Raw genomic sequence first — 12,372 nt, 5'->3', positions numbered from 1 at the left:
CTAATAATTAAATGAAGCAGTAGCTTCTTATGAAAGATATATTTTCAGCAATTTGCATTAACAATAGGCAGAGGAATGCTGACCTAGGCAGGTAGGACTGCAGGTGTGGAGTTTGGAAGTAATCAGAAAGAACATGTTTATTTCACAGAGCAGCAATTTGTACAGAAGATGTGCAAATGAATTATTTATAGTTCCTGTCTCTTCTAATGATGTGTTCCTTGCAGTGTTCATTTGCAGTGTAGGATTGGGTATCTTATGTCTCTTTCTTCAATTCTTTTTCTTAAAATTCTATGTAATCTCAATACCAGGAAAAGTTTGGCAAGGGAATGTCCCCCTGAGCATGTAACAACATGAAACTTTGTTCCATGAGGTTTGTTGATTTAATTCTAGATAGGAAATGCCAGAAACCAAATACCAACTAATTTTTTTCTTCTAAGTTTCACAGCCTTATGTTAGGCATCAGTCTCCTGTTTCCTCCAAATCTATTGCTTAGCCAGATTTGAACATAATTATTTTCTTGGGATGATGGGCTGCCATTACATTTCAGAAAAAACAATGTGTATTTATTAACCCTTTAATATACAGTGGTACTCTTACTAAACTGTTGAGGCCTGTAGAGTGCTTCTTGGTGTACTTTCATTAATTATTATTACATTATTTTACATTATATCATAAAATTATGTGCTTGTGGTGTATGTATGTATATACTCATCAAAATTACTATGGTCTGGCCTTCCCCGAAAGTGGAAATCACTTTATCTTTTAGATTAATTCAAAAAGATCAGAAGGCTTTTGTGTTTTGTTGTGTTGTGTTCTGCTATGGGATGCAGTTACATCAGAATAAAGTTCCTGTAAAATTTTGTTTGGTTTGATTTGTCAGGGGGCTAAATATTTTAATTCCAGGTTATGTGTGTCCACAATGGGGCTTATGTGGTTATTGAAATTCCTTCTAGTTTTACTAAATTTTCCTACCTCAGTCCTCTGAGCCATGTGGATAAGTTATTTACAAGTTACTTCATGTCAGCTGCTCTGTTATAGTTGTCCTGTGTTTGCATTCAACTCTGACAAGCTAGTCAGGTTAAAATCAGCTGTTAACAGAAAAGAGCTTTCTATTTGTACTTCTGACGTGGAAACAAAAAACCTCAACATTTTAAAAAATGGAATGGAGAATGAGACTGAGTCATTCTGTGGGATCCTTGGAATGTGTAATGTGGGGAAAAAACTAGTGGAAGACACATCTTTAGTAACTGGGGAATGGAAATTCTGCCAAAAGGAAAGCTTTTGTAATTTTTTCCCGTATGATTACAGAAAGAATGTCAGACAGTTGTCTCTGTGTGTCCCTATTCATTTTCTGTCTTTTTTTTCATTTTCTTCAATGGGATATAAAAATATTTTTACAGAAAAAATAGTTTTACCCTACTAAATGTTTTTCTTGAGAATGGCAGTGGGAAGAGAAAAGAATATTTCAAACCAGAGAGAAGAAATGGCACCTTTTGGGGATATTTCTTAAACAGCATCCTTGCTTTATTATTCATGTTCTCTTGGGCAGCATTAAGTTCTCTGTTCATGTTAAAGGGACCTGGAAGTCTGTCTCTGCAGTTCACAACTCTTACTATGAAATGAAGTTTTTGCTGTGTTTTTACTTTGTGCCACTTGCCTGTTCATATTTCATTAAACCAATTAAAGTATCTTAGTGGTTTTACCAGGTCAGTTAAGGTGAAAACAGAGAGCTGAGGACCTGGAAATACCATTGAAGTTCTCCCCATTCTAACCACGCTTCCTCTTGGGAACCCTAAATATGGAGGCTCAGTCGCCTTGGCTGTGACTGCTGCCTTAACCACGAGAACAGGAGAGCCAAGTGTGCAATCCAAGAGTCAGACAGTGAGCACGTGGGCTCTGTCCTGGGGAGCAGCACATCTCACATCTCACCCTCTCCTCAGTTCAGCTTCATGGACTGGCACCTCTGCAGGCCACCTACAGCTGCTCACTCTGCCTCAGCACAGCTCTTGCATAAACTGAAAACACAACTGGATCACAAGAACTCTCTTTGCTTTCTTGACTGTTATTTTTAAGATGAATTAGTTTCCTTAGTATTGCAGGGTTGCATTTGGCCCAGTTGAGAAGGTGGTGCAAGTGTGAGAGAGTAGCCTAGAAAGGGTCAGGAAATCTTTGAGGCTCCTACTACCAAAATACTCCTGCAAGAGTAGGAGCTCATACTATTAATAGAGATTGTTTGCCAGTGTAGGCAATAAGCCCAGGCAGGATCTAGCCACTGTTTAAATGGGACATTATGTAGCAGAAATTCAGCTTTAATCTATGTAGGCCCTGCTGCCCTGAGTTACACAGGAGGCAACTCTGCACAGTTGGATAAATTGGTATCTGCTGAGTGCTGGAATATGGTTTTAGTGTGCTTAGAATGGAAAAAAAGGACATGGAAATAGTGTTCCCTATTTCATGTGATCCTGGTGGAGGTAATTGTTTGTCCTGGGCTTGTAGTACCTGTGTAACCTTTCCCAGCTGGGCTGGTTCCACACTGTCCATCTTTGCTATCTCTGGACAATGCCACTGGGCCATCTCCCATGTCCATAGGTGCCACCACCTCCTGACCTGCAGCCCTGCACAAGCTCCAGGTACCACAGAGTATTTGCATTCTTAACTTCCACACTTGACTGAATGTGGGCCTCATTTACTTAGGAAGCAGTAATGTGTTCTAATAGCACAAATGCTGTAGTTTTAGATAGTAATTGTACCTAAGCAGCCTAACAGACAGTTAGTGACTCTGTCTGTTGAATCTACACTTTTAGGCCCTTTATTTCTTCAGATACAGTCTCTTACTCAGCAAATGAGTGTATATATATCTGTATCCTTAAAATGTTATTTGTTCTTTTATGCTTCCTATTTCTGCAGATCATAGATTTTATTTCTATCACTGTGTTCCCCAAGCAGATTTTTTTAATTAAGAGAATGATCACCCATTATTGTGTCAGTCAGTGATCTTGGAGAAGTTATTTGAAGTCCACTGTACTTCAATAATGTGGCCAAACAAGACTAGACTTGTTGGATCCTGTAAGAGCAAGAGACAACAGTGACTGCACTGTAGGTGGTCTTTATTGAAAGAGTGATGCTTGTCTGACAAATAAAAAATCCTGAATTTGCTTGTGATCTTGTACCATGCTGGATTCTGAAGACATTTTGTTTCCTTTTTTGTTTTCCCAAATGCCAATGATATTCCAGGTTTGACCACTTGTTGGAAAGGCCATGTATTTGTTCCTCTGCTATGTCCCATGGGTGCTTGTGCTTTTGAGACACACGAGATGAAGCTCAGCTGGCATTTTGTTAAAGCTTTACTTCCACAGTATTCTTTGCCTCTTGGTGAGGCTTGTAAAATGAGTATTTCTGAAAATTCAGCTTTTGATATTTGCTGAAACTAATGTTACACTTGGTGGCACTTAGGAATTAACAAGAAGATTGGCTGTGCTTTTTTCCCCACTGAAATCTTGCATAAGACCTTATTACCACTCCCCATTCATTGATTCCAGGGGGAGAAGCTGACTTTGGTGTACTTGTTCTGAATGCAAACTGTGAGAGCTGTTAGAACTCCTCTATTCTGCTTTTTACTTCAGATCCTCAGTTTCAAATCTGCCTGAGGCCATTGCAGTGAGGAACAATTGTACAGTGAAAAGCACATCCCCCAAAAGGCAGATATCATGCAGGTCACAGATACTGTGGAAATGGATTATAACTTGTTTTTACCTTTAAAATCTGCAGGAAAACATTATCAGTGACACTGAAAAGAAAATGGGATTTGTCAGTGTTGCTCCTTTTTAGTTTTTTTTTATTTCTGTCACATCTTTCTCTCAACGGGAAGTCCTAAGCCCCTCGTGAATGAGGGCAGAGAGTTGAATTTCTCTCTGGATCTCAAGGCAAGGTACCATGGCTTGTCAGGATGTTGCTAATGGCACCATTAAGCAACCCTTGTGCTTGCAAGGTGTCTTGTGAAGCATTGCATGAAAGTGCTCTAAAACCAGCTATGGAAAAAAGTCATCCATTTATGGAAATAAACATTCTTGAAAGAAAGAAAATGGAAAACTCATCAGTATGTTAGATAAAACTGTGGGAAGTCTGCTTGGAGGGGTGTCTGTGTGGAACTACAATAAAACAAAAACCTGAATGTTCAATTGAATTTGAAAATATTTACTGGGTGGAAACATTTATTTTCATGTGCTAAATGAAAATGACTTTTGAAATTGTTCAGCCTCCAAGCTCTATGACTCTAGCAGCCTGAGGTGTGTGATTACTAGCCATATATTTCTTCAATCAGTAAAGTGTTCTGTAAACAACTGTGCAGTTTATTAATTTTTAGTTTTATTGTTTATCAGTATTTTATTACTAACTACAAAAAAATTGCTGTTTTCGTAGGATCATAGAACAGTTTGGGTTGGAAAGGACCATTAAAGGTTATCTCATTGCTTGGATCAGAAATGTTTCCCTTTAGTGGACATAGGATTGTTTTGGTTCAAAACAGTGATTAATCATTTTATATAAAGGAGTTATACTTTGTTTTTCAAGTCAACACTTGTGACCTTTCATCCAAGCAAAATGGGAAAAATTGCTTTACTTACATGGCACTAGCATTGCTTTACTTCATCTTTCCTACCATCTGTAGTTGGGAAAAAAGTGAGATTATGGGATCCGTATTGAATCATGGGTGTGGTATTCCAGGCAACTGGGAAAACTAAACTATTTTGCATACTGCTGTGACTACTAGACAGGCAGAGCACAGAGGAATGTAATTGGTAACCAGCTCACTGTCTAGATGATGTTCTTTAATATGCCCCAGAGTAAAAAGCATAAATTATTTTTGTGCTTTAATAGGCATATTTTCTTTCAGGAATTTGAAAATAAATTATAAATTCAGTAAGAAAGGTATTAAAAACTTCAGGGAATGAATCAGGTTTTTACTGATCTTCTGTGAAAAATTCCTTCCTAATATTCCATTTATATGATTGCAGACTATGATAATAATTTAATTAGAATGATACATGTACAGTATTGTTATGTATATGTAATAAACTTGCTTAATAATTTCACTGGTTTTGTACTTCTATTAGGCATCTATTTCCCATGCAGTCCATGAGGAAAGGTAATGAAGTATCATAAAGGCTGTATCCAAAGCAGTGCAAGGAAGTAATTAAACCTAATTGAAGTAATTTCTTTGAACTATAATAGCAGATGCAAAGGATTAATTCAAAGCAGATTAAGGCCAATGCATGCTTTTAATTGCCAGCCTGCAGATAGATAAGTATTACTGTTATTTAAATGAAGTTATATGAAAGTATCCTCTGAAAACTGAGTATGGGAATCAGGTCTAAAAATAGATAGTTGGGTTAGGTTTTGATAAGGAATGTCATTTCTGTTTCCTAATTATTATACTCTGCCAGTCAGAAATGAAGTCTTAGAAATGCTATGTGCATTTTATCAAACAATTGCAATAGAACTGGAAATTAGCCTGGGCTATCCCTGAAGGTATTCTCTGAATGGCAACTTAATCATCAGCTGTGACAAGCCCTTTGTTGGAAATTATAGGAAAAACTACTTTAATGATTTGGAAGTAAAATTACATTACATTTAGAAATGTTACTTGAGAAGCTATACATTTTCTTCTGTCTTAATACTGTAACATTCTAGTGGATTTCACAGTCAATTTTACATTAGAATCTTAAATTTGGCTTATTTGTAAGATAAACAGGAAAACATGGGCTAATATTGCACAGGGGACTGAATATGAAAATTTATATGAAAAGAGGTGAGATAGTTTTTACAGCACATGTTTTACTTTTTTGCAGAACTGATGCAAGCAAAGAACCTTAAACATAAATCTGAAGTTTTGGTTTCTTACTCTTTAGAGCCTTAGAATTGGTGATTTCTTTTCACCTGCAGAGGGATGTCATATATCTTGACTGACTAACTGATCTGTCAAAGTTCTAAGCAGCTAGATGTGAGTACATCCTTTTCTCCCCAGACCCACAATGTGGGGAAAAATAGAGGAGGGAGAGCTGTGAAAGACAATCACCCCTCTCTGAATTTGGCTCATGGGCTGAGTGTGGTGGTAGGAACATAGGGGCAGTCTCTGGCTGCATATGGATGGGAGACAGGTTTTTTACAGCTCTGAAGTGGGAAAATGAGATCAGCCATACACAGACTGGAAGATGCCAACCATTAGGAAGAAATAACTGAATTGTAGTCTTCTTTTGTTTCCTGTTTTATTGTTGCTGTTGAAGCACTAAACAAGTGTGGGCAGCTACAGTAAGATTTACTGCAGAACTGTGAGAGGGACTGCACTTTGAGTGTTTTCTTTGCTCATTTGTAGCTTAGGCTGTTGCTAATTGATGGCACAGGTGGCATTGCACGACACTGAAAGCATAATGCCATAGACAGCATCAGCAGGGTTCCAGGACTCTTCATTGTGAGAGCAAAGAAGAGTTGGCTTCTCCTTTATGTGTTACAACAGGGTTTGCTCTATGTGCGTAGGTTGAAAAAACAGGGCTCCAAATGGTTTGTTTTGTTTTGTTTTGCCTGTGGCTGTGCGGAGACCAGGCTGCTCCGTGTGCAGCCGTGCCCCCAGGCCGTGCCGGGCCTCGGCCTCTCTGAGAGCCAACGGGGGGCACCTGGGGAGCCTCATAAACAGGCTGCCCAAGGCAGTTCTTGCAATGACAGCCTGTCATCTGGCTTAATTAAGGCCTCTCTTCAAAAGAGAGGCGTTTAACTATGGATTTTTAGAGCTTGCCTCTTCCCTGGTAAGTGTAGGCACCCGGTGGAGATCAGAGCTTGCACCTGTTCTTTTCCTTGCCACAGGCCAGGACTAATCCTGAAGTGTGGCAAAACAAATGGAGCAGACTTGTTGGATCCACTTTGTGTCCAATTCTGGGCTTCTCAGTTTGGCAAGGATGTTGAGATGCTCAAACACGTCCAGAGGAGGGCAAGAAGGCTGGTGAGGGGTTTGGAAGACAAGGCCTGTGAGGAATGGCTGAGGGAGCTGGGCTTGTTCAGCCTGGGGAAAAGGAGGCTCAGGGCAGACCTTATCACTCTCTACAGGTGCCTGAAAGCTTGTTCTCTTCTTCCAGGCAACAACTGACAGAATAAGAGGACACAGTCTTAAACTGCACCAGGGAAAGTTTAGGTTAGATGTCAAGAAAAAAATTCTTCACTGCAAGAGTGCCTGGGCACTGGAATCATCTGCCCAGGGAGGCGGTGGAGTCACTGTCTCTGGACATCTTTAAAAGAAGATGGATGTGGCACTCAGTGCCATGGTTTAGTTGATGAGGAGGTATTAGGTCATAGGTTGGACTTGATGACCTTAAAGGTCTTTTCCAGCCTGGTTCATTCTGTGAACTGCTGTGGAAGTCTGTCTGCTGCCCCCATTCCCTAGAGCCAAAAGGAGTCATGTCTGAGTGTATGGGAAGTTGGGATGTGTGTGCCTTCTTTTAATAGGAACTAAAATTAAAAGTGAAAAATCCCCAAAGTCTGAGGTTTCTCCTTTGCAAAGGATAGTGGGAGGCAGATAACCACCCACTAATGTCCTAGATGTTAGAAAAGAAAAATCTTGTGAGTCTGATGTGACTGGGTTTGCCTAGTCAGGAGAACTTAAGACCTGGGGAGTAGATTTTGGCAGAGTGTTACCTCTGGAAAGATTAGAAGAGATGGAAGCAGGTTTTTCTCACAGAAATATAATGGGAAGCATCACAAGCTGCAACAAGGAAAATTCCAACTGACTGTAAGGAGAAAAATACTCAGCAAGACTGGAATATTACTGGTATAGGAGCCTGGCAAAAACAGCCTTGGAAATACTCTAAACTCAACATGACACGGCCCTGAGCAATCTGATGTGACTTTGAAATTAGGCCTGCTTTAGGCAGGAGGTTTGGCAGGATGATCTCCAGAGGTCTCCCAGTCTTAATTATTCCTCAGTTTTATGATTTCTTCAATGCTGCTGCTGCCATTCATACGTTAATTGTAGTTTACCATATGTAGTGGGTTTATTGAAGCATATCTAATAGCTGTGTTAACAGAATCACCCCCACCTGTGCGCAGGCCAAGAATTTTTGGTTCTTTCATTAATCTTGCTGAGATATAGTGTTACCTCCAGAAGGTAAAAACACTGTAAGTTTAATTTACATGTAGAGGGGAGATTGAAAAAGTGGAAGCAGTGGCCCCTCAGTCATTAGTAGAGAAACCATTTGCCAATTGGCTTAGGACACAAATAAATTGCTGTCTGGCTATCATGACTGTGGCATTCTTGATCTTTTTTTAAGGTCTCTACAATTAAATGCAGGCTTCTTCTGAAAGGAATTACAATTTGCATTACTCTTGAGAATGCTTGAAGGATTGTGTTTGGCAGAAAATTTTAATGTGACAAGGTTTTTTGTCCTAGAGCCTAAATTTAATTTGTTCATGCATAATGCACTCAGTTGAGAGTTTTCTGAAGTGGTGGAGTGTAACTCTTCTTTTTCTGCCTGTGTTCAACAAGACAGGAAAATCTAGCTAAACTGATGAGCCTCTAGTAATTTGATGATTTGTCAGAGTGAGTGCAAACTCAGTCCTTTTCTTTTCAGCTTCTCTTTCTGCAGTTCATTGTCTCATCCTGCTCCATTTTTCCCACAAGACCCTATTTAAAACCTGTATTCAGGGTTATTAACTTTTTCACCAAGAAGGTTAAGCTTGCTGTAATTACACAAGAGAGGCTACCTGCAAAGAGGTTTATAGCTTATTACTGGCATGAAAATTCTGTAGAGGTTTTTTTTTTTTTTTGGTATTAGGGAGAAGTGAGGGAATGCTTGATACGTATGCCTTTAATAGATACGAGTGTGATGAACAGGAGTGATTTATTCCAGCTGTCTGTTTCTGCTGAAATCCATACCTTTCCTTGTTTCTCAGGGGTTGTTTTGCAGGCTCAGGAAACTTTGAGTTCTGCTCAAGCCAAGCTGTGCATGACAAGACTGTGTTATTTGAATTTCACAACATTATTGTATTTACTGGTAGAATGTACAATGTTGTTCATGGATTATGACTGCTAGATGTGCCCAAACAAAGTCTTGTGGGTTTCAGAGGAGCTAGAGAAATGCTTTTGTTCTCATGTTACATTTTTCTTGAGGGTTATGATGCAAATATATTGTCGACTTTTTTTTTTTTTTTTTTTTTTTTCTTACCTTAAAATCAACTGTCTGCTTAAGTGCTTACTGGTAAAGTTGTAGAATGTTTGTTGGAATGAAAGGTCAATCACCTGGTGTCTGACGAGTGAATTCATTCTAACATGATGGTCACAATTATTTGTTTCAATGCGATCTTGGCTCTCCTGTAAGCAGCTGTCATTTGTCATCTGGAAGGGTTCAGATGACCATCCTGTGACTAATATGGTGCCATGTTTCATCTGTTTGGATTGAAAGCTAAACTTAGTCCAGGTTCTCAGGCAAAGCGTGGAAATGGTGGGAGTTGTATGCTTTGCACCCTTTGATTCTGGAAGGAAATGATTTATTTTTGTTTTGGCACAAAGACAGAAATCAAATATGCAAGTTCTAGAATTTATTACAAGCATCTCACAGCCACAGAATCAATTTTATTACAATATTTTTGCAGACTCGCTATCAGTGGCCAATATGCACAGTTTAAAGTAGATTTGTTTGTAAGACTGGCCTATAATGTGTGTTTGCATGCATGTCCACATTCTAGTGGACAAGATAGGAAGGGCCAATGTCACTACAGACTTTGTCTCTCATATCTCCCATCTTTCCAGGATATAGTTTCTGGCTTCTCAATGCTTTGTTCAGTTCTTAAACTTTTCTTTTTCTTCTCAGAGATTCTCTAATACAGATACACTATTCTTAATATTTTCTGCATTAGATTGGAGGCCCTAAGTGGATTACTACACTTGACTAGAATAAAGATTCATTTTTAGCAGTTCAGGCCTTCATATTCAACAGCAACAAAATATTCCAGATTTTTAAACTGAAAGGTTGGCATTCCACCTTAGAGAAGCTGTAAATAAACACTACTTTCTGTCAGTTTGTTGGTTTTGCTGCTATTCTGTGCTTAATGGATCAGCATTTTTTCTTCTGTGGCTTAAGGCAAAACTCCTTGTTAGATTTTTCTCCTCTGGAGCAATAGTCAGAGATTTTTCTAGTCCTTTTCCTCACTCCAAAACCTTTTCAGACCTTTTAGTAAAGGAGATAAACTAAAGGAGAAGTGAAACTGTTGCCTTTACTGACGCCTAGATTGAACAATACTGTTATCTCCTGCAGCTCTCTCTGGTATTTTAAGAAATACTTACTAAAAAAAAATCTGACAAAATAATAAACAGACAAGTCAGAATAATGTTTTGTAGTTTGTCTCTCATTTGGTTTTCACCTAAGCAAACAAGGGTTTGATTCAATTTGCCAAGTGGTTGTATTATGTGCAAGTCTTACTTGCCTGCCAAGAACAGGATCTCAAAAGGGTCTTTTTGAATAATATGTTATTTTCTGAGCCATCTACTTAAATTTAGAATCTAGGAAATAGGAGACTGCAGATAATTTATTTACATTTTTATTTTCTAATGGGACAAGGTATTTTTTTTACTGCAAATTGTTTAAGAGCAACAGAAATTTCTGATCAGCTACAAGAATTTGAAGTTTTAGTCTCTTAGATTGAATTCTTATTGTCTAGGCTTTTGCATATTTCTAGGAAAGTTGTGCAAGGTCAGCTCTGACTCTACTCAGATGGGATTAATTAGCCTGCTTTCTGTGAGGCTTGACCTATACTGCCCAGAAGAAAGAATCTCACTTGATTCTTAAGCTCTGCCTTTTAAAGGAGTATCATAACAGAGCAGTATAGTAAGCTAAAAAATATTAAAAATTTGTGTTCTAATGATTTATTCACAGTTTTTGGTTCATCAGGATTGTCTTTCCTGCAGATACATGCAGGATTCTTCAGTTTCAATAATGAGACTAGTGGTTGTCTTGACATAGGGATTTGAGTTTGCCTTAAGCATTTAAAAAATTTTTTTTTAGCCATTCAAGAATTTGAAGGCATTTTATATATTTTGTTGCTTTTGAATCAAACTATGCACTCCAGAGGACAGGGTGGAAAAAAAAATTTAAGATAGGAAAATGATAGGGAGGGAAGACTACTGGGACAGAGGAATAAATACAGTGAGTATTTTGAGCAGTACTGAGTCACCCTACAGAGGTGTTGACAACAGGCTTGCATGCTTCTGTAAGTCAGGACACATTTCCATGATATAAAAGATGCAGCACAGAGCTCCTTAAAAATGAATATTATGGCTTTGCATATTTTATTTCCTACCAATAACCAGATTTGTGGGTAAATAGGCACAACTTCATTAACAACAGCAAGGGTTCACTGGAGTAAGAATGAACAGAATTGAATTCTGCAGCACTTCTGCTCTTATTGAAGCTTCAAGGTAGCAGCTAATGCTCTGCAGAGTGTTTCCAAGAAAAAAAAGCAAGCTTAACTGAAATCAGATGCAGTGACAAAGCTGTGTCCCAAGGTCAAGGTGGGTGGTGGTCATTTGCCAGGAAATGTAGCAGTGGTTGCACCTGCATCTTTTATTTGGGGGCATGACTCATGTTTGAATAATGAAAAATCAAATTATTGCATGCAAATCATAATTTAACAAAACAAACAAAAAAAGGTGTTTAATACCACCTTACTTGATGATTTTTTTTTTCTTGTTGACTTTTTAATCTGCTTGAAAGTGCTGGGGTCTTGATCCTTTACCTGTGTCATATCAAAGGTACTGCACCAGCTTTCTTTCTTGACCTGAGTCCAAAGCACTGCTCACTTCTAAGGCATAAATAGGCTATAGAAACAGAAGGTAAGCTTTGAAAATCTGCAAGGGAAACTAGCAAGTCTTAAGGTAGTTGCAAGAGTTCAATGACAAATAAGAACCAGACCCCTGTTTTAGAGGATCGTTCCAGGACCAGAGAAAACAGGGATTTTACTCTGGAAGTCCCCCAGGGCATGGTGTTCATGTGGTGTTTCTCTACCCTGCTGTTCAGTCCTGCTGGGTATCCAAAGGAATGTCTTCTGTCTGAAGTCAGGGTAGCCTATAAATTGTTAATACATTCATCATAAGCTATGAAGTAGTTACTGCAGAGAAGACTGGTGCTGTTTCAACTGCTGTGAAAATGTGTTTGTTTTGAGGGCTGCATAACTTGGAATAAATGTTTCATTAAATGTGTTATGAATGATGTATTTAACAACTAGAGCAGGTCAATAATATTCAGAATTAAATTTAGAGGGCTTTTATTAAAGGTTGCCTATTTCAGTGGTGAATAGTTTGGTAAGCATGTGGTGCTATAAACAAATGCTTCATAT

General features: G+C 38.6%; 1 protein-coding gene across 1 annotated transcript in view; it reads left to right on the top strand.

Annotated features, from left to right (window-relative positions):
• The window catches only part of ST6GALNAC3 (ST6 N-acetylgalactosaminide alpha-2,6-sialyltransferase 3), a 210,506-nt gene that overhangs the window by 7,871 nt on the left and 190,263 nt on the right, over positions 1-12,372 (top strand). The window lies entirely within an intron of this gene.

Source organism: Oenanthe melanoleuca, chromosome 8 (assembly GCF_029582105.1).
Source record: "Oenanthe melanoleuca isolate GR-GAL-2019-014 chromosome 8, OMel1.0, whole genome shotgun sequence".
NCBI classification, from domain to species: Eukaryota; Metazoa; Chordata; class Aves; order Passeriformes; family Muscicapidae; genus Oenanthe; species Oenanthe melanoleuca.
The sequence above is the reverse complement of the archived record's forward strand: the minus strand, read 5'-3'. Positions and strand labels throughout refer to the sequence as shown.